The 22274-nt window shown below is 41.1% G+C and overlaps 1 protein-coding gene across 3 annotated transcripts in view; it reads right to left on the reverse strand.

Annotated features, from left to right (window-relative positions):
* ELMO1 (engulfment and cell motility 1) overlaps positions 1–20290 on the reverse strand; it is a 532924-nt gene extending 512634 nt beyond the window's left edge. The window contains exon 1 of one of the 3 annotated variants that reach the window (XM_032235494.1): positions 20156–20290. The gene's annotated coding sequence lies outside the window, so the exon portion shown is untranslated. Of the gene's footprint in view, positions 1–19551; positions 19816–20064 lie in introns of those variants that run through there. The other 2 variants (XM_032235493.1, XM_032235495.1) reach the window with 2 other exon arrangements.
* Positions 20291–22274: the final 1984 nt, after the last annotated feature.

A 22274-nucleotide genomic window follows, 5' to 3' on the forward strand; every position in this document is an offset into this window, starting at 1 on the left:
TAACGCATCCCAGTGTATTTAATTGGACAAGAAACATAACATATAAAGACATTATAACAGAAGATGGCAACATGAAAACAAAGATGGAATTAGAGCAGCAGGGCAGGAATCTGGAATGGTGGGAATATTTACAGGTTAGAAACAGGTTTAAAAGCGATAAGGTACAGTTTGGGATCTACCCAAACCCTCAGGGGCTAGATAAGATTTTGTTTGGCGGAGATAAGAAAATGTTATCGAAGATTTATCAATTTTTGACCTGTCAAGACGCTAAAGAAGAGATGGATAAAAGCCTTCTAGTAGCATGGGAGAGAAACTTTGGCGATGAGATTGAAATGGGAAAATGGTGGGATCTATGGAGTAAGACTATTAAACTTACAATATCTACAGCATTTAAAGAAAACATATACAAGATGGTTTATAGATGGCACTTCCCCCCAACGAGGTTAGCCAAAATGTTTCCGGGTTATCTCCACTGTGTTGGAAATGCGGAAGAAGGGATAGCACATTCTACCATATTTGGTGGTCCTATACAGAGGCCACGAAATACTGGAGAAGGATTCAAAAATGGCTAAAAGAGGTTACTGGGGCAAGCATGGAATGGAAGCCCGAGAATTTTTTACTAAGCATAAAACCAGAAAACATGAGTAAATCAATATGGCATTTGAGCCTACATATAATTGTGGCCACAAGAATAACTTATGCACAATTTTGGAAATCTACTACCATACCGTCGGAAGATTCCATAATTAAAAAGATCTATGAATGTACAGAAATGGACAGAATGACAGGTTGGCTGAGGGACAAAGGAGAAATGGAACATTATCTTAGCTGGAACTTATGGTATATGTGGGCGACAAGGAGAACAGCAGGGACTTAAAACGGGGAAAGTTAAATAGCAGTTGTTAACAATGGGAACTAAAAGTGAACATGGGTATTGTAATAGATCCCTGAATTTTGTAACGAGAAGATGCAGCTTAGAGACCCAACAATGAGGAAGGAAAAAAAAAGTTGGGCTGTGAATTACTGTCACCGCGGGGGGGTGGGGGGTGTTGTATGTTTAAAATTGTATTTGTATTTGTATGTTTTACTCTTTAAAAAAATGTATAACCAATAAAGATTACTTTAAAAAAAAAAAGATGCTGGAATGCGAATAGCACTGCTGCAGTTTGCCGCTCAACTGGTGACAATATATGTTTTAAAAATACCTTTGGCAATATTAGAAATTTGTTGTCCGGAATTTGAATGGATATTTTATACTATATATGCAGATAGTGCTATGTTAGGAACCAAAACAATTTCCAGCAATTATTAAATACTAAAATATTTATCATTCATTTATCCCCCCTCCCTCCCTCTCCCTCTCTGTTATTAAAAGTGGGGCACTGGATGAAGACACTTTAGAACATGCAAATGTTAGTAGGAAGGTAAGAGGTATTATACACTCTGCTGCAAAGAATGTAAGTCAAAATATGCAAAAATAGTTATATATAAGAATGTGCGTCGGTTAATTTTGTTGTATGGAAGAGAGAGTTCATGCTAGGGAAAGCATCAAAGTAAGTTGAATGCATCAAGAATTATTTGCTTCAGAAGTGATAGTAATAAACCAAGACATATGCCCAAGGATGAATGAGTTCTTAATAAAGATCAAATATAAAAGTGAGTGACTTATACAAGAGAAAAACACTGAAGTAGTTGGCCCATATAGAATGAATGAGAATGGAACTGAAAAAATAGGTTGAGATAAGATGAAAGCTGAAAAAATGTGCTTGGAGAAGTTGATGACTTCCTCCATCAACTGAGACAGTGTATGAAATAAGAAGCAAAATGAACAAAAATAATTACATGCATAGAGTATGGCTATAGTAGAAACAACTACCAGGGGTTCTGGTATCTTGGCAAGGAAAAAGATATGATAGAGAATTTAGAAGAAGCACACAAATTCTATGAAGAACACTGTAATAGGGAAGGAAAACAAGGAAGCAAAGAGGAACTAGTATACAGAGGTCAAGTGGAAGAAACATCAGAAGACAGCGAAAGAAGCAGGAGAGAAGAACAGAGGCAAGAAAGAGAGAGAGCAGAGAAGGAAGGCGCGAGAGGGAAAAGTCAGATACAAACTAGAAGTAAAAGAAGCAATCTCAACTAAAGATGGATCAAAAAATAACAATTATGTCGATAAACTTGAATGGACTGAACTCACTAAAAAAAAAGAGACTTGTAGAAATAATACCTTCAAGAAAACATAAACTGGATTTGAAAGAGACACCTATAACAATAGAAAAAGAAAGGAAGGGAAGAAGGAAGGAAAGGAGGGGAGGGAGGAAGTAGAGAATGGAGGGACGAAGGAAAGGAAAGAAGTGGAGGGTGGGAGAGAGGGAGAGGAAGAAGAAATGTGGAGGAGAGGTAGGGGAAGAAGAAAGAAGTAAGGAGAGGTGGGTGGAAGGGAGAGAAAGAGAAGGAGAGGAGGGAGGAAGAGAGAAAAAGAGAAGGAGAGAGGGTAGGAAGGAGAAGAAAAAGGGGAGAAGTAGGGGAGAAGTAAGGGAAGAAGAAGGGGAAGGAGAGGAGGAAGGAAGGAAGTAGAGAAGGAAGGGAGGGAGAAAAGAAAAGAAAGAGAAAATAAGGTGAGATGTGGAGGAGAGGCAGGGGAAGAACGAGGTAAGGAGAGATGGGTGGGAGGGAAAGAGAAGGAGAGGAGGGAGGAAGTGAGAAAAAGAGAAGGAGAGAGGGTAGGAAGGAGAAGACAGAGGGTAAGAGTAGGGGAGAAGTAAGGGAAGGAAGAAGGGGAAGGAGATGAGGAAGGAAGGAAGTAGAGAAGGAAGGGAGGGAAAAAAGAAAAGAAATAAAAAATAAGGTGGTGTCATAGCAGGTGTGAAGGATGGTAAATAATACATTCCAAATTATACCTTATACCCTTTTAAATGGAATAATAATAATAATATAAGAATGGCAAAGAAAAAGAATAACTATGTGAATGTATAGCTATAACTGTATGTAAGAGAATAGATGACAGTAAAAATATAAAGCACAATATAGGTAAATAATACTGGATCATAAGTAGCTAAGTATAAATAAAGAAAGAAATGTATATAAAAATGGATAATGAGTAAAGAGATTACGAACGCAAGATAGAAATATATAGAAAGGAAAACACTAACTGCAAAGAAACCGATTCGGAACTGCTGTATGATATACGATGGAACTTATCGTTCCTATGTTGTTTTTAAGTTATGTGGTTATTTTTGTAAATGTGTTTATGTGTTCTGTTGAGGTGCTTATGTGTATAAAATTTAAAAAAATATTTAAAAAAAGAAACAACTTACAGTCTGCAAATATTATAGGTGGTTCTCGACCTTCCTTATAGTGGCACTGAAAAAAGTCACTGATAATCATTTTTCACACTTATGATTTTTGTAGCATTCACATGGTCACATAATTAAAATTCTGATGCTTAGCAACTAATTTATATTTATGACAGTTGCAGTCACGCAGGATCATGCAAGCAAAGCCTATGGGGAAGACAAATTCACTTAATTGTGTTACTAATTTAATATCTGTATTGATTCACTTAACAACTGTGGCAAGAAAGGTCATAAGGTGGGGTAAAAGTCACTTAACAATGACTCACTTAGCAACAGAAATTTTGAACTCAATTGTGGTCACGTCAAGTACTACCTGTATTTATTTATTTATTTATATTCCATCTTTATTATTTTTAATGCATAATTCAAGGCAGTGAACGTATCTAATATTCCTTTTCACTCCTACTTTCCCAACAACCCTGAAACATGAGTTGACTAAGAGATTATGACTGACCCAAGATCATCCAGCTGGCTTTCATGGCTAAGGTGAGAATAGAACTCATCGACTCCCACTTACTAGCCTGGTGCCTTAACCACTAGACCAAACTGGCTCTGGAACATGAATGGTTTCATTTACAAATAAATTCACTTACATTTCTTTTTCATTTACCTCTTATCTTTAACTTCTTCTGCTTGCTGTTTACCTTTTTTCTATTCTTTGTTTTGCATTCTACAAAAACAAAGAATGAGACAAATATTTCTCAGCTTACAATTGTAATGGAGCCTGCCCATTATAATCACAAGTAGTGACAACCATTAAGTAAAATGGTCTCACGTAATGCTGCCCCTAACATGGCTAAATGAACACATGGTTCATTAAAAAGAATACAGGATACTTTAGGGGTTGGAAAGGGTCCTCTTACACTTCTTGAAGCACTGTGTGCTCTGCTTTAGTTCCTCAGGATCTCCACAGGCCAATGCAATGCAAGGTAATGCAAGGCTTAGCCTTCCTACAAAGGAACAGGTATTACAATAGTGAGCATGTAAAGAATTCAGTTTTTTAAGGAGGCGCCATTTTTTAAAAAAAAAACTGAGTGAGTGTTCCTGGGTGCTGGGGAGGGCAGAAATGAGTGAAAAAAATTGGCCATTTTTTGCTCAATCCCCCCTACCCCCCGCCACCGGAGCACTTAATAAGCCTCCTAAAGGCTATGCATGCCCCCCCTTTTTTTGACAAAAAACAGAGCCGTTTTTGGAAAAAAGGGCTGTTTTTGGGAGGTCTGCAGAGTGCAAATCTTTTTTTTTTAAATTGCCTCTTCAAAATCTTGGTGCATCTTATACTCTGGTGCGTCTTATAGTCTGAAAAATATGGTATATGAAAATGCAGGCAATACCTTTCATAGGTTACAACCTTTTGTGTAATTAGATAACTGTATCCTTGATTTCTGACAGCTAAGTATTATAACCCAGTTTTTCTATTGTCCTCTTACTGAGAAATTCCTTTCAGTTTTACAAACTTTTTTTTTTGCAATAATCTTGTATTCCCAAGACTTATTTTTATAATTTAAAAAAAAATCAGAATGATTTGAGGAAACTGTCAATTCTTAGTAAGTTCACTCTTATAATATGTACTCTAATGATTTTGTAGTTAAATATATAACTATTTTAAACAGCAATGAGATATAAATATTTTTGTTAACATATAAGCTTGTTATTATTTCAAAGAGGCTTTATAAATATCTTTCTTTCCCTTCCTATTTTTATTAGTTCTAAAATCAAAGATTTTCCAAAGTTGTAATTCTTCATTCACTAAGGTAATATTTAATTTAATTTTTCAAATAAACATCTTAATTACCATGCCTAGATGGGAAGATTGCAACTCAAATTGCACAATTATTACTAAGGTTTATAAACAAAATCTATTATTTTAACATGGAAACAAAGGTGTAAATAGTCGTAAATAAAAACATCACCTTCAAAAGAAAGGTTAAAGTTAGAATGCTTTCAATTCAGCATCCCCCTTATATTCTTACAATGCAGTCAGTATATTGTAAGTAAAATTAGATATATATAAAACAGTATAAATCTGTAGTGGGATTCACATTTTTTACTACCGTTCTGTGGGCATGGTTTTATGGGCATGGCTTGGTGGGCATGGCAGGGAAGGATACTATAAAATCTCCATTCCCACCCCATTCCAGGGAAGGATACTGTAAAATATCCATTCCCTCCCCATTCCAGGGGAAGGTTACTGCAAAATCCCCATTTCCTCCAGATCAGCCTGGACTCAGGAGGCAGAGAATAGATGGGGGCAGGCCAGTCAAAGGTGGTATTTACCGGTTCTCCGAACTACTCAAAATTTCCGCTACCGGTTCTCCAGAACTGGTCAGAAAGAACGTTGGTCCTTACCTGAACGTATTTTTTCAGTAGAATGGCGGGAGGGGCTACAACTGGGTTTAGACAAAGCCTGATTAGTCCAAAGACTGAAAGAAATTTCTTAAAGTATCCTTCCTTCCCAGTTTCCTTGAGGTCAAATGTTGAAAGCTGTAAGACACAACACAAGAAACAACAGACCACGTGACTGCCCCTCACCCACCCTAACCAGCTACACTCTATGTAACTAGGGCAGGATGTAGCCCCTCCCGCCATTCTACTGAAAAGATACGTTCAGGTAAGGACCAATGTTCTTTTTCCAGTAGAGCTGGTGGGAGGGGCTACAACTGGGACGTACCAAAGCTAGGTCCCAGGGAGGGATGAAGACCCCCGGGGGAGGGGTGGTTGCCACTTATTGGAAGCGATGCAGCCTGTAGTGCCAAATAAAGGAGGTTGGGGACGACCAAGTGGCCACTCTACAAATATCCTCAAATGGGGCCCTAGTGGCCCATGTGGCCATAGTGGCAGGACTCTATGTGGAGTGGACCGTAATCCCCTCTGGAGGCTTCATAGGCAGCAGTGATGGCCTGCTGTAACCATCTGCCAATTGTGGCAGAAGAGACCCTGGCCCCCAGGGTACTAGGTTGAAATGACAGGAAGAGGGCTTCAGACCGACGGAAAGATGACGTGCGCCTGAGATAGATGCACAATGTGCGGTGGACTTCTAGTCAGTGCCAAAGATGTTCTCTCTCATGAGAAAGAGATGGGAAAAAATTAGGGGGAATGACCTCCTGAGTTCTACGAAAAAGAAAATTGACCTTCGGGAGAAATGTCAGGTCCAGTTGAAGGACCACCCTATCTTGCTGGAATTGGCAGAGGTCATCCTTGGATGGCAGAGCCCCTAGCTCTGATATCTGCCTTGCTGACATAACGGCGAAGAGGAACACCACCTTTAGGGATATGAATTTGAGGTTCACCATTCTTAACGGTTTGAACGGTGCCTCCGTCAAAGCCCTAAGCACCAAAGGAAGGTCCCACGTGGGAACCAATGAACCGGTGGAGGGCGGAGGTTGGCCGCCCATTTTAGACTGTTTAACTAAGGGAATTTGTGATAGAGAAAAATGGCCATCCCCCGCTAGAACGAAGGACAGGGCTGCCGCCTGCAGGCATAAAGTGTTATGGGAGATACCTTCGTCTAAGGCCTTCTGCAGGAGTTTGAGGACTTGGGCAACCGAAGCCTCTGTTGGGGGCAAGTTAAACCTCCTGCACCAGTTTATGAATGCCGACCGCATGGAATTATAAATCCATGTGGTCGACGGACATCTGGAAGCCTCAATAGTCATTATAGCCTTGGCTGTCAGGTTTGCGTCCCTCAGGAGGCGCTGTTCAAATGCCAGGCAGTCAAGTGGAGCCACTGGGACTCCAGGTGGATTAGGACCCCCTGACACAGGGCGATCTCCTGAGGAATCCTCCATGGGGGAGATATGGACAGTTGGACAATGTCCGCAAACCAAGGCCGTCTGGGCCAATACGGAGCTAGCAGAATGATGTGTGCCCTCTCTACCACTACCTTTCCAGGGTCCCCAGGATTAAAAGGAGAGGGGGAAAGGCATAAAGTAGGCCTGGCAGCCATGAGCTTCTGAGGACATCTGTTCCCTCCGCATTCCGGGCCGGGAAGTTGGAAATGAACTGAGGCAGTTGTACGTTTGCCGGGCTTGCGAACAAGTCCACCAATAGTGTGCCGAAGCGATGGCAGATTTTGTGAAACAGTTCAGGAAGTAGTTGCCATCCGCCGTGGTTGACTGTCGCATGACTCAGCCAGTTGGCCTGATGGTTGGCTGTGCCCGAGATGTGTTCTGATGTTATTGATGCCAGGTCTTTCTCTGCCCAGGAGCTGAGCTTCAGAGCCTCCAGCCAGAGACACTTGGAGTGAGTCCCCCAACGGTTTATGTGTGCCTTCGTGGCTATGTTGTCCTTCAGAAGGAGCAGACGTGATAGTCGAAGTCCTGGTGATAGGGGAACTGTCTGCAATGAGTTGCTCATGTACTGTTGTTGATAGGGGATGAGTGTCCATTGTAGTGCCTGGGAGTGAAGACGGGCCCAGGGCACTATCCCTATGCATGACACCATCTTGCCCAACAAGCGGGCCAAGGTCAGGATGGAAACTGACCGCCTTGCATGAACCTGATGTGCTAAGGTCTGGAAGTTGGTGAGACATTCTGAAGAAAGTCGGACTACTCCCGCTACAGAGTCTATTACTGTGCCCAGATGAAGTTTCTTTGTTGTGGGAGAGAGATGGCTTTTGGGGAAGTTTACAGAGAACCCCAGCGACTGTAAGGTCTGGATGGTCAGATGCAGGTCATGGACCGCTTGCATGTGTGATTGGGCCTGAACGAGTACGTCATTGAGATAACATTGGAGTCTCACTGGAGAAGCTCACAGTGAGCCGCCAATGCTGCCAAGACCTTGAACGTGCAAGGGGCAGAGGCTAGGCCAAAGGAAAGAGCCCTGTACTGGAAGTGCCGCCCGCTGTGAGAGAACCGGAGGAATCTGCGATGGGCTGGCAGAATCAGGATGTACAGATAGGCTTCCATCAAATCTATGGACGCCAGAAAATCCCCCCACCAGATCCTCAGGAGGATGGACCTGAGGGAGGACATCTTGAAGTGCCTGTAACTAGGTAGGAGTTGAGGCGCTTCAGGTCCAGAATAGCCCGCCAGCCCCCCAAACTCTTCAGAACTATGAACAGGTTGGAGTAGTGGCCCAACACGTACTCCGCCACTGGGACCAGTTCTACTGCCTGAATGTCCAGCAGATGTTGTATGGCCAGATCCATTAGGCGGCATTGTTCCAGATCCCAGGATAGAGGAAAGGTTCTGAAGAGTATTGGGAGTGGGGTGAGGAATTCCAGATGGAGGCCGCTCCTGACGGTGGACCTGATCCAGGCACCTGATGTCATCTGGTCCCACTGATCCGCGAACAATGCCAGGCGGCTGCCAATCAGCAAACTCGGGTTGGAGTCATTTCCCTTTGTGGAAGGGACGGCTGCCCTCCCCCCCCACGTGAAAGGGCCACCTAGACCATCCCTGGTACTTCCCTCTGTCCTGATAAAATGGACACTGACTCTGCCTATTGGACCTATATGGGAAGTACCGCTGTTGCCGGTAGTCTGGATCAGGTGTCCTGAAAGAAGGCCTATGGTAAGGAGCTGGGCAAGTATCCGGCTTCTTGGTGTTAATGGGTAGAACCTTTTTCTTATCTTTATTCTCAATGAGAATTGGGTCTAGAGATTCTCCAAAGAGATTGGAACTTGTGTATGGAGCCGCTGCTAGATTCCATTTGGACTTGTTGTCCATTTGCCAACTACGGAGCCACAAAAGACACCTGCATGTCACCAAGGTGGATAAGGCACGGGACACGAACTTAATAGAGTCCAGAGTGGTGTCCGCAGAAAACTGTGTGGCAGAAATGATTTTGGTGAGGTCTTGGTGAAGATGCTCATCCTGGACCGGGATGTGATCCTGTAATTGGTGAAGCCACATGACTACTGTGAGATTAAAGTAGGACGCCGCCGCAGCTGATTTAATTGCCCAGGAGGAAGTGTTGAAGTTCTTACACAAGGTAAGTTCTGCATGCTTGTCCTCAGATTTTAGCTTATCGGCCACATTCCCTGACAACACCATTGAAGAATTGGCTAGCGCTGCTATAGGAGCATCTACCGTAGGTAACTGAAGGTCCTGGGAGAAAATCTGCTCCATATTGTAGTAGCGGCGATCATTGCTCCCAGGATTGGGTAGAGTGGAAGGACAGGCCCACTAGTTTTTGACCACCTCAAGAAACAATGGTGGGGCTGGAACCTCCTCCTTATCCACGTTGGTGTTCATGAACATAGCCAGATTAGGATCCCTAGGTTGAGACACAGAGGGAGCCCACGTTGCTATCTTAATGGTCTTCTTAGCCTTATGAAGAAGAGGCTTGAACATCGGGGGCGAAAAGAGTCCAGGAAAGGCCGGGGGATCAGGAGGAACAGTGTCCTCATCCACAGACAACCTCATATCTTGGTGTGTGTCCTCCCCTAGAACAGATCCCTCGCTGACTACTGAGGGAGAAGGAGGCCTAGCATGACTCTGTCTATGAGAAGAAGATGGAAATCTATGATACCTGGAGTTAGAGCACTGCCTCCCCTCCCCCTGGAAGGAACATTCCCATTGGGAAAGGTCTGATATAATGCCCTATGTAATGGCTGAAGATATGAGCCTCCTGATACTTTCAGGCAGAAGCTCTAGATCCTCCATCAGATGTCCCTGCAGTTGAAGGGACTGGAAGGACTAGGTGTGACACCTGAAGATAATCCTGAGATCCACCTTCCAGTGGATCCTCTCTTCCACCCCTGTACGATCTCGGAGAGATGGGAGGGGAAGGAGACACCTGTTGTCTGCGAGGTCTAGCAGGGGAGATCGAGGGGGATGAAGGCCTGAAGCCCCCGAGAGGAGATCCTGAGTGATGAGAGCTAGGCCTACCTGGGGATCTGAACCTGCTAGGGGAGTTGGGCCTAGCAGACTGGACCTACTTCTCCTCCCTGGCCATCCAATTTTCTAAGGCCTTTTGCCTCCTTAATTCATCCCTAACTGCAGCTCTGGAAGGGTGCTGGTCAGCAGATGGCTTGGAAGCAGCTTTTCATGGTTCTGGGCCTACCCTGCCCCACTTTTCCAGTTTTGCTTTGTGCCTCAATAGTGTCCTCTGCTGGGTCAGGTGCACCACGAAGTTGCTTGAGGCCCTGTAACACCTACCAGTGCCTGGCCCTGTTCAGGGGACTGGGGCCGTGCCTGTTGTTTCACTTTATGCCTGCTGGCCTCAGTTTATGGCTGTGATGCATGTTTACAGGGAACTCAAGATGTGACTTACCAGCCTCGATGTATGACCGCAATGCAGGCCATCAGGCACACGAGGTAGAAAATGGCCACCTCCACATGCATCCACAAAATGGCCACCATGCCTTGTGGAAGAATAAGAAGAAGCCTCCCTGGCTCTAACAGCACTGGGCTGACAGCCGGCTTCACGGCTAGTTAATCCTCATTAAATCATCAGGAAGCTAAATTCAAGCTGCGGCTTGTCTCTTCGAGCCGTAACGCTCCTTTGCGAGCTGCGGCGCTGCCTTTGAAGTTGTGGCTGCTATTCAAGCCACGGTGCACTGTTTTCATGCTGCAGTGCTGTTTTCAAGCCGTGGCACGCTTTTCCAAGCCGTGGCGCATTGTTAGGAGCCATGGCAAATCTTTTAACATAATGCGATGAAAGGGCTACAAGGGTGTAGGTGAGTCACCCTCCACGCAAGAAGCCAGTAATAGCTTCCTTCGGCTGCTAGACTAGGAGCCTGTCACCCCTTCACACCCAGGGATTAGGCAGGGCTCCCCAAGGCCCAGAGGTAGGAATCTAGGGCTATCCTACCTCCTTCTGAGAGAGACAAAATGGTCTCTGTGGCCAGCAGCCAGAAATTTGGAATTTAGATTAACCAATTAATCCAATAAATTATAAAACAACAAGGTTACAGTACCTCGAATGGAGCCAAAGCTAGTGTTTGGACCAAAAACTGAGAGGAAACTGGTAGCCAATAGGGAAGGAAGGATACTTTAAGAAATTTCCCTCAGTCTTTTGACCAATCAGGCTTTGGCTAAACCCAGTTGTAGCCCCTCCCGCCATCTCTACTGGAAAACCTGCTGAATACCAGCTCTGGCATAAACACTCCCAAATTCTTTCAAAATTCAAGAGCATTGATACAATCTGTTTTGACTCTGTTTAGCAGAGTGTAAAACCAAAAATTCAAGCAATGAAGAATGAACACAATTATCATTCTTTAGCGGTGATTACAAAAAAAATTATTAAAATGTAAATGTTAGTACATCTAAAACAATCACATTTGACAAAGTAATGAAGCCTTAATCTCTTTTAACTGTAACAAAGGTAGTATATATCAGGGACCACCAAATTCATAACTTTAAATCATGCGGACCACTAATATGATTTTTTAAAAAAGATAAATAGTATTTAGTGCAATATAAAAAATGCAAATAATTTTTCTGCAGATCACCAAAATTTTCTCGTGGACCACCAGTGGTTCATGGGCCACCAGTTAGTGACCCATGCTATATAAGCTTGCTAATGACTGCTACCGATATAAACAATCAATGTTTATATTCCCAAAAATGCTTTTTAAGAAAAATCTCATCATAATAATACTGTGAATAATTTAATAAAATAAATATTTCAATCTCAGTATTAGAAACAACAATGGAGGTAACTGACTTTCATTTTGTCAACTATTCCTACTCACATGCCAAAAATGACTCTTCCTATGTCTTGAAATCTAGGCACTCTTTTTCACCAGTATCTAAAAGCTCTTCAAATACACTATATTGCCAAAAGTATTCACTCACCCATCCACATAATCAGACTCAGTTGTGAATGAATACTTTTGGCAATATAGTGTATATTTGTACACTCCTCCTGATAATGTATTAGTTACTTCTACCACCAGTTCAGTGGTGGGTTCCGGATCCTGTTGCAACCGATATGTTTGCAACGGGGCCCGGCGTCCTCTACATGAACGTGTGCAGTGTGTGCGCACATACGTGTAGCACGTGCATGCATCTTACCTTCCAGAGATACCTCCACCAGCCTCCGTGATGCTCCAGCTGCTCGGCAGAGCGTTGCGCAGACACTGTATGTGCCATGCGCATCACAGAAGCACCGAAGGTTTAAAGGACAGATAAGGAGTGCGGGGAGGCAGGTGGGCCCTCCGGAGCACTGTACTGGAATGGTATCTGGTGCTCCGGGCAGGCTCCGGTACGCCTGTACTGGGGCGTATCACCTGCAACCCACCACTGCACCAGTTCATGCAAATCTTCCTATAACATTCTTTTTCATATCCTTCCTCTTTATCTTGCTACAGCACACCAGATTTTCATCGACAATGTTCCTTCTTTCTTTTATTCTACCCATTAGTTCAAATGACTACAATATGCAATAATTGTAAACTATACTAAAAATGAAGCCAGCAACAGGAAGCATTAGGCAACCATAAGCTATGCGGGTTCATAATACAAACTAAACTTCCTAAATTAGTATTTTCTCTGCAAATTGTACTGTATTTGGATTCCAGGGGGAGTAACTAGAATGAAGTATAATTTATTAGAGTCAACAAATAAACATTTATTAGTATCAAATAAAATATCTACCTTCCACTCTAGCAGTAAAATTAACTTAAATTATGGCTTTTTACAGTATTAGTCTTACTGTTAAAAGCATAATAGAATGCACAAAGTTTAATGCATAAATCACAGAAATAATGTGTTTCTTTGTATTTTGGACCCCATTTTTGTAAATCATCATGCTAAGCCAATTATTGTACCATTTTTTAAAAGTTTTAATATTTGTAGCCTTTTGATCTCTCAGAAGCTGAAAAATACTTTTAACAGGACTTTGCAAATTAAATAAAATATGGAAGATGTTTCAGTATCTGATCTCAAATAAAAGATAATTTAGATGGAGATCTAAATTAGAAAACAAATTCATTTATTTGAATTATTTATGTAACCTGGAGTCATGAAAAGAGAGAAGTGGCTATAATCCTTAACAACCTATAAGAAGTACACTTTTTAAAAATGCAATTAATCCGTACATGTTTCTAAAAACCTTTCATAAATAAAAAAATGGCACCCAATATTTGCATAAAATAAATAAAAAATTGCTTACTTCAACCTCAATAAAACAGTCCAACTTGAAGCTTTTGGTAAAATGCTTTGAGTTTTTCATGTTCTGACAGAACAAAACTTGAAATGGCTAGGTATTCCACTGGAATGTTCCAGTGTTCTGATCATAAATAACAACATAAATAAATTTGAGCCTTATTATATATATTTGAGTTATCACCAGGATCAGAAGAGTGAGATAGACTTAAACAGTGACTATTACATATCTGCCAACCAACTTCCAGAAAAATTGACTAAAAGAGTATTAAGAACAACTTTGAAACTATTAAAACAAATTGATGAATGAAACAGCGGTGATACTTCATCATCCATTGAAAAACAAATTTAAATCAGAAACTATCAAAAAAAAGCCCCATTCTTCAACATAATCCTAAAGTACTGAACTAACACAGTTACAAAATCAAAGCCTATCTCTTTAATATTACTTTCAATTAATGCCCTTCCTGTTCCCAATTTTTAGATAAGCCATTCAACCCGCTTAAGAAAATAAAGCAGAAAATTTAGTTTTTTATTATTGTTGCACTTTCTCTATATGAGAAGGAACTCATCTCTCTAGAGATCTTTCCCTCCTGTCCATATTTGCATACAAAGCTGAACAAATCAGCTCAAACCATGTGTGTTTCATCACTGAAATAGGAAAGGCACTGATTTTTAATCTAAAGATACAGACTTTTCCTTCAAATCAATTTTAGGTTATTTTAATTACAGGTGTATATTGATTTTTAAAAGATAATTATTTTGTATGTGACCTAATTAAATATTTCAAAACTGTACCAAACATGAAAATAGGACACTAAACATGAGATGCCTTTTGTGCCACGTGGAAGTTACATTACTATTTGTTCATTTATAGTTATTGAGACATACAAATTGACTAGGAACGCCTAACTGTTTACATTTTTCTACACAGTAACCTGCATCCTATTAACAGTGTAGAGCACACTGAAATGCCACAACTGCTTTACACATTCACCGATTGCAGACAATCTTACCAGGGGTAGGTTCCAGCAGGCACTACTGCCGATTCACTTGTGTGTGCACCATGCACACGTGCTTGATGTGCACGCAAGCGCAATGCAATAAAAACTGTTCTGCGTATACACAGAACCAAACAACAAGATAATGGCACCTATGTCCAGAAAACCAGTTTGTGGCAGATCTGGGTCGCTGCCGGTTTCAGTGACCCAGGCTGCCAAACCACTACCGGTTCGACCGAACCAGTCCGAACCGGTAGAAACCCACCACTGAATCTTACCCTAATTCCTTCATTGTTTCAGTATACAGGTAATCCTCAAGTTATGAATGTAATGGAGCCTGCCCACTCTGTTCGTAACCCAAGGATTCGTTGGAGTAAATCTCGTACCTTGAACTCCCTCCTTTTGCCCACGCATTCGCTAATCAAATGCGAGGCTCATTAAGTGCATATGAGGCATTTCAGGGTGGGGAAGGCCATGGAGGGCCTAGTGATGGAACAGGCCACCTTACAACAACCCAAGGCCACCCCGACCCACTGAAAGGTCTCATGCTCTCCACAATTCCTCCCCCCCCCAACCTGCAGTGGTGGGTCACTTACCTTGGGAAGCTGTAGCAAGCAGTCTCCTCTCCAGCCTCTCAGCCATGTGTGTCCCTCTGACACTGCATTCAGGCCTCCTTATATTTCGCCTGGCACATTGCTGGCCAAAATGGAGCTTCTGAGGGGTGGATCTGCCCTTCAGAAGCTCCATTCAGGCGTTCAGGAGGCCTTGCATGGCTTGTTGCAGATCTGCCTCCAGAAGCTCCATTTTGGTTGGCAACATGCCAGGCAAGGCCTCTGAATTCCCGAACAGAGCTTCTGAGGGGCGGATCCAAGAAGTTCCATCTTGTATTTCTAAACCATATTATCAAATGGTTTTCGTGGTGATGTACAAAAGGCAAGAAAATAAGTTACTAGAAACAGCCATCAAAAGGCACTAAAGCTAAAGCAAATTGAGAGTAGGGAAAAACAGAAGCACTCACTAGAACAGAGCTGAATATTAGAGAAAAAGATGTTCCAGAGCACAAATCCTTAAACCAAAAAGGAAGAGTAACATCATCATTCTGGAAAAAGTTGCAACTGCTTTCAGGCAATGCCAACAGGTTGGAATGGAACCTTACACAAACTCTGAAGTAGCTTTTTCTCTTTTTATATTTTCTCTTTCTCTACATAGCCTTTCCTAAACTGGATAAACAATTTCATAGGTACAAAAGTGATGAAACTAAAAAGATAAAATTGTTGAATTTAGAAAGCTGGATAAATAAATAAATAATTCACAAATTAACTAAGTTGTGTTACACACAAAGATTATTACTTACTGTATTTTTAGGAATATAAGATGTACCGGAATATAAGACCCACCAATGTTTTGAAGAGGCAAATTTAAATAAAAAAGTTTTTACCCTCTGCAACCTCCTCAAAATGGCCCGTTTTTCGTGAAAATGGGCCCATTTTGGGGTTGTTTTTTTAAAGGGCATGAATAGCCCTTAGGAGGCTTGTAGAGTGTTCCTGGAGGGGGGGGCAAAAATGAGCAAAAGAATGGCCAGTTTTTCGTGAAAATGGGCCCATTTTTTATTTTTAAACAGAGCATTAGGAAGGTTACAGAGCACTCTTGGGAATGGGGGGGGGGCAAAATTGAGCAAAAAATGGCCCATTTTTTACTCATTTCTGCCCTCCCAAGCGCAGGAGCTCTCTGAACACCTCCTATTATACGAACCAAATGTTATGGCAAAAAAATAGTTCTGATTTTGAAAAGACTGAAAATGATTAAGGTAAAAAGATTACTTGGCTAGTTGGATCAATGATCTAACTTAGTTCAGATCCACAGCACCGCCAAAAAGAAACTTATATTAATAATACGTAGCATGCTGAGCTTGGAACAGACACATCTGTATCACAGAGAAAAAATTGTAACATGTTCAATGACCTCATCAATATCTAAAGACATAATTTGCAAGTCTGTATAGGAAAACAAAACATTCATCACATTTGTTCAACTGTTATTATCTCAGTAAGACTTCTTTGAATTGCATAAGCGATCCCAATAAAAAACAACCTTGATTATATATTTTGTTCAAAATGTAGAACAGTTGAAAATAGATTGGCAGCCTACTGTAAAGTCTAATCAAAAGAAAACCAATATGTATAGCCTATTAGTAAAAAGAAATTAAGAAGGACTCACTGGAGTGATCCTAATTACTCAAGACTGCAAAGGAACAGAATTTCCAGATGTCCCATTACTGTTAACAGTTTTTCTTATTCAGTAACATGAAAGGCTCTCAGAACACAAAGGATATTCTATTTTCAAGCAGTACAACATAGATCTAACATTCCCCACAGTCAATATTATCACTTACAGACTTTAGGTTTTAAAAATAAGAACTGAAATGGGGGAGGGGGGATGCATAATTCTTAATTGTCAATATGGAAATGAGATTACATCCTAAACTATTTTCAATACTTTAATCTTCATGTCAAAAAATCCTGCATGAATTCACATTTCACAATCCAAAAGATTTCAGTAAACAAAGAGAGGAAGGAAGGGTGGAGCAGCACCACACAAGCAAACATTTGCTTGGTAGTTTGCTATAGAAGGACACTGTCAGGAAGTGCCATTGCATAAACCATTGTTTCAGCTACAAGCCAATAAGAGAATAAACAGCAGACCAAAAATGTAAAATGAAGAATAGAAATGATTATTATAAAACACGCATTGCTACTAGAAATATACATTTACAGAAGTATATACAAGCAGAACCTACATGCTACAAAGCTGCAACAGAACTACATGGAGTAAAGAAGCTACAGACTGTAGCTGAACTGGAAAGTAATATGACTATTTTACACATATTGTTAAAAGTGCCTCCCACACCATTTGGGAGATATATACCATACATATACTATTCATATAGAACAAAGGAAGAAATCTTAAACACAGAAGATAAATAATACTTATTACCCTTGCTAAGGTTAATGTTTATACTACATACCCAAATATAAAAATTACTTGATATGCATATTCTTGTAAAGTATTAGTATGAGGTTTACTCATTTACAGAACATATCTAAGCAGCTGTTGCCTCAAGCCATTCAGTGCTAAATAATATACACATTAATAATTTGACATGTTAATTATATTGCTTTGTTCTGTAAATTAAAAAAATCATACTATCCCATATAATGTTGTTTTGACCCAAGCCCTACATGCTTAAAGCAATATTCAATACAATGTGCAAATATAGGAGCTGAAATAAATAGGAAAACTCAAATAATCTTATAATAAATGTATAAGAAAGATTGCCAAGACACTGTAAAACCTTACCGCTTAAATCCCCCCAATGGAATGAGTTTAGTTAATTAGTTGGAATTACCATAAGAATGGTACAATAAATTCAACAAAGAAATGATAGAAGAGAATCAGATTCCTTATAAAGTTCTGTATTTTAGTCTATTGCTGTCCATTTCTAACCTCTGTTTCATTTTTAACCATATATATTGCTTAGCTAAATGCAATAAAATTAACATACAGGATAATATTCCAGGACATTTTGCAGACTTAAAATTGTTACATTACTAAATTCAAAAGTACAAACTTGCACAAAATACATTATTTTCAGAGTACACTGTAATTTATAAAGCTTCCTACCATGATGAGTTTACAGTTAATCTGACACAGGGAAACATTAAAAAAAAAGTTTTATAGGAAAGAGAATTTGAAGAAGCCAAAAACAAATCCTTCATAGAATTGTTTAGAAAGACAAATCCAAGAATACTGGTCAGTAAGAAATAAGGAACACTTGAAAAAAGATTACAAAACAAGGAACTACAGAATTATCATGTCAGAGGTCTCAGTCATGGCACATGGCACTTACAAAGATAAAATCTGAGCCAATCAGTTGAATGAGCTTTGCTTCCAGGCTGTTGACTTTTAAGTATAATTTATATTCAGGAATGGCCTTGGAGCAAAGTCTACATTTTGGATAAAGAGGACAGTTTGAAAGAGGGGTCAAAGAGGCCATCTAGGTCAAAATTGAACAGCACTCTCTCAACAGAGGGAGAAGGATACAACATCATCTATCTCCAATCCACAACACAAGAAGGCTACACACACATTTGCACTTCTCAGGTGACTGTGAGGACACAGATAAACCTCCAAGTGGCCTCAAGGACTCTCTAAAAAGAATTCAAATGATCAGCTGTCTGCAAGGAGTTTAAATTCTTCCATTCCCCACCATCCAGTCAGAGCTGAAGAAGCTTTTTAGATGAGAAGCAAAACATCTTCAAAGAACAACCAGAAAGTTCAGTTGCCTCTTGAAAAAGCACCTTTGGGACAACTATGAGCTGGATGACTGAGAATCTCTATAGACAATTGGCCCCACATTGGTATAGATAGCTAGGTTCAGGTAACAAATAAGTCAATTATTTAATTTATTATATCTGTGCTACTATATGGAAGATGAAGCTTAAATATTCAGCTCCACACACACACACACCCAAATGTTTTCGATACAACTTTTTGTTTACTTTTTGGTAAACAAAATGAAACTTTTTAATCCAATCATTACAACTCTTTTACCTTTTCAGATGCCACTAGTATTCTAGAAATTTTGGTAATAAAAGGCAGTTTGCTCTGGGGAAGAGAACAGAGAGCAGGCGTTTCACACGTGCGGAATTAGAAGTCAAGCGCAGGAACAGAGGCTCTTGGTTAAAAAAAAAGAAACAATGGAAGATTGGCTGAGAAAGGAAGCACTTTCTTGCTTTCTTCTTGAAACCAACGCTTACAACAGCCAGTGGCCGCTACTTAGGGCAGCACCCTAAAGGCGGGAAGTTGGGAAATGACACCTCCCGCCGCCGCCTTGATGACTCTCGAAGTGGGCCAATTGTGGGCAAGTACCAGTCACCCCGAGGACCGCGGAAATTGGTGGAATTGTATTCCACCAATGCAATCAGCACCAATGTCCTGAGCTCGGTGCTTTCCCCCCTAGGTACTACGAACTCTTGCCGTGTTTAACAGAACCTCTCCTCCCCATTTCTTTTGTTTTTATTTTTGCCTTTGCTAACATTTCCGACCTACGCCAGGAAATCGTGGCAGAATTCAAGAACCAACCTTTCCCTTGAGATCTATTCAGGTTCCTTACAACCAGCAGTGGGGAAAAGGCAGTACTGGAGACACTCTACGATAGCAACCTCCCCACATATTGCCTCGCGACGCCGGGACACCATCGGTATATCACCCCTTTGACGTTTTCATTCGCGGGAGCTATCGCACCCAGACCCCCTTCCCCGCCTCGCTCTCAGTGCTACAATTAAGGGCGGGGATCCATCTGTTGTTGCCACGCATCGCATTTCCCACGCATTTTCAATACGAGTTAGAGTCCTGCCAGCGCAGGTGGCGTCATTCTTGTTACAATACCCGGGCAGCATCATAATGCCTTGAGGCTTGCAAGCGCCCTTCATATTCAGTAGTCTACACAGAGGGACTCGACGTTCTTGATAAGCAATAACAAAATGCTGTAGCTTTTTCCCTTCCCCTTCCCTCAGCAGTCCTCATCTCCAGCCAAACACACGCCTCTGGCAAGCCACGCTCCTTCCTCCTCCCACTAGTCAGAAATTAAAGTACCTTTTTCTAAAGTAGAATCAGTTCCACAAAGTGCAGAGCTAAACAATGAAGTTGGCTGCCCTGGGGCAGAAGGCGAGACCACCAACAGTACCTCCTACCGCCTCCACCACTGAAGTTCGGCTTTTGCCGCGGCTTGTTTTGATGCTTCTGATCCTCCTTTTCTCTTTCTATTCCATCCGTAGCCTCTCGAGCACTTATAAAGCTCCCAGCCGTCGTCGCTGCAGCCACTACTGCTGTCGCTGCTCTCACTTCCTCTTCCTCCCTCCTGCTGGCCGGAGGCACGATTTGCATTTCCAAGAAGCTGCTAAAAATTAGATAGGCGCGAATCTCAATGGGAAAGAAGAATTAAGACATTTGGGGAGTTCGTTCTGTAAATCTCGAATCGCAATCCCACCCTTAATCACATTTATTGAAATGTAAATTGCAAAGAGCTCAGTAAAATTAGAACAGTCTTGTCCAGGACTCCATACAATCAAATTCGCATGCATTTATGTATTGTGTATGTGTGTATTTCTGCCTTTCTACCTACCTATAAGGTACATCTTGAAATGATGTAGAGTAAATTGTGCGTGCGTGTATGTGTACAAATTGCTGTATTGAACAACTTGTGATCTTGCAGTAGGATGTTCCGTGCTAGTAACAGAAAATAGCTGTCAAATTCTAGCTCAAGCAGTTTTCAGCTTCAGAACGGTATCGCAGTTCATAAGATCTCCAAAAGAGGGCAGCACTAAATATAAACTGAAATTAATTCCTTCCTTTTAGCTCCAGCTTAAGTTTCTAATTAACGTTGCAATTACAAAATGTATTTTGTCAGCTACTAGCTATTGAATCATTTTCATTCTGAAATAACACATCCTCTCCTCTGTCTTCTCAGGAAAAAACAAAGTCCTCTAACTGAAAAAGAAAATGAAGTACAACTGAACATTAAGAACAGCACAAAAACAATAGAATGAACACAATAACAACACAATAACAAGCATTGAAGCTTGTTCAAAGAAACAGCTAGCATAAGTATTAAAAGATGCCAGTATGGCAATATCAACTATAAGCATCAATTCACCACTACAAGCAAGCCAATTAATACAAATTAATAAGTGAATATTTTTGAGGCAAAATTAACAAAGAAGAAAAAGACTGTGCAACCAAAGCAGGATCAGGCTGGGAAATAAGATCAGCATGCTTAAATCAGATGCAAGTGAGTACAACAGATAAAGAAGAAGACCAAAGATTTCTTATCATGAAATATCATCTAGAAACAAGGAAGATTAAGGAAGCACTGGAAATAAAGCAGCAAATAACAGCTATATCTAAAACGATCAGGAGATATGAAGCTCAATTGCACATTATAGGCAGAATCTCCAATGTCAGCCGGATCTCCAGCATGGGATTCTACTTCCATGCACGCTTGCTTTCAGTTGCCATAGTTACAAGGGACAGCATGGCATTTGGGCTGGGAAAGTGAGCTGGTGAGGTGATGTCCCATGTGAACTAAAAGAGAAGTTTGCTCTCAAGAATTACTGCTCTGCTGAGTGGAGTTGTTTACACCATGTCAAGGCCAACCTCCTAGGACTCCAGATGTGCGAAATACCTGAAGATGAGCATCACATAACTTCACAGTGGATGTTGACTGGACACTCAGCAAGGGATTCTGGAGGGAGGGATTTGGGAAAACTTTCAATCTGTAACTTTCACACATTTTGATTCAGATTTTGCCTTGCTTTCCCTGCTATCATTTCAAACTCAGTAAAAGTACTCCTTCTCTACATCAGTGGGGTTGGGGTTTTTCTTTCTTGGGTTTTGAATGGAGGCAGGCCTGACATCCAATTTCAATCAAATCAGAAAAGTTTCTACAAATCCATTAGTAGAGAGTCTGCAGCGGGCTAGTCAATACTTGACAAAGAAAAAACTGTGCAGTTCTGCACTCAACTATGGACAAACAAAGAAATACAGACTGACTACAAACATGTAGCAACAATGGTACATTGGAATATCTTCAAGAAATACCCATGTGCCTGCAAACAAGAATGAAGTTAAATTGCTCTAGATTCTAAATTTAGAATTCAAACAGGCTTGCCAGATAAATACCCCCAAACTTAACAGCTATCAGTAAGAATGACAAATAAGTATGGGCAGCAGATATTGCAATACCTAGAGACAGCAGAAGAGAAAGGAGGGGGGAAATCACAAAATACAAAGATCTGCAAACAGAA

This window comes from Thamnophis elegans, chromosome Z (assembly GCF_009769535.1).
Source record: "Thamnophis elegans isolate rThaEle1 chromosome Z, rThaEle1.pri, whole genome shotgun sequence".
NCBI lineage: Eukaryota > Metazoa > Chordata > Lepidosauria > Squamata > Colubridae > Thamnophis > Thamnophis elegans.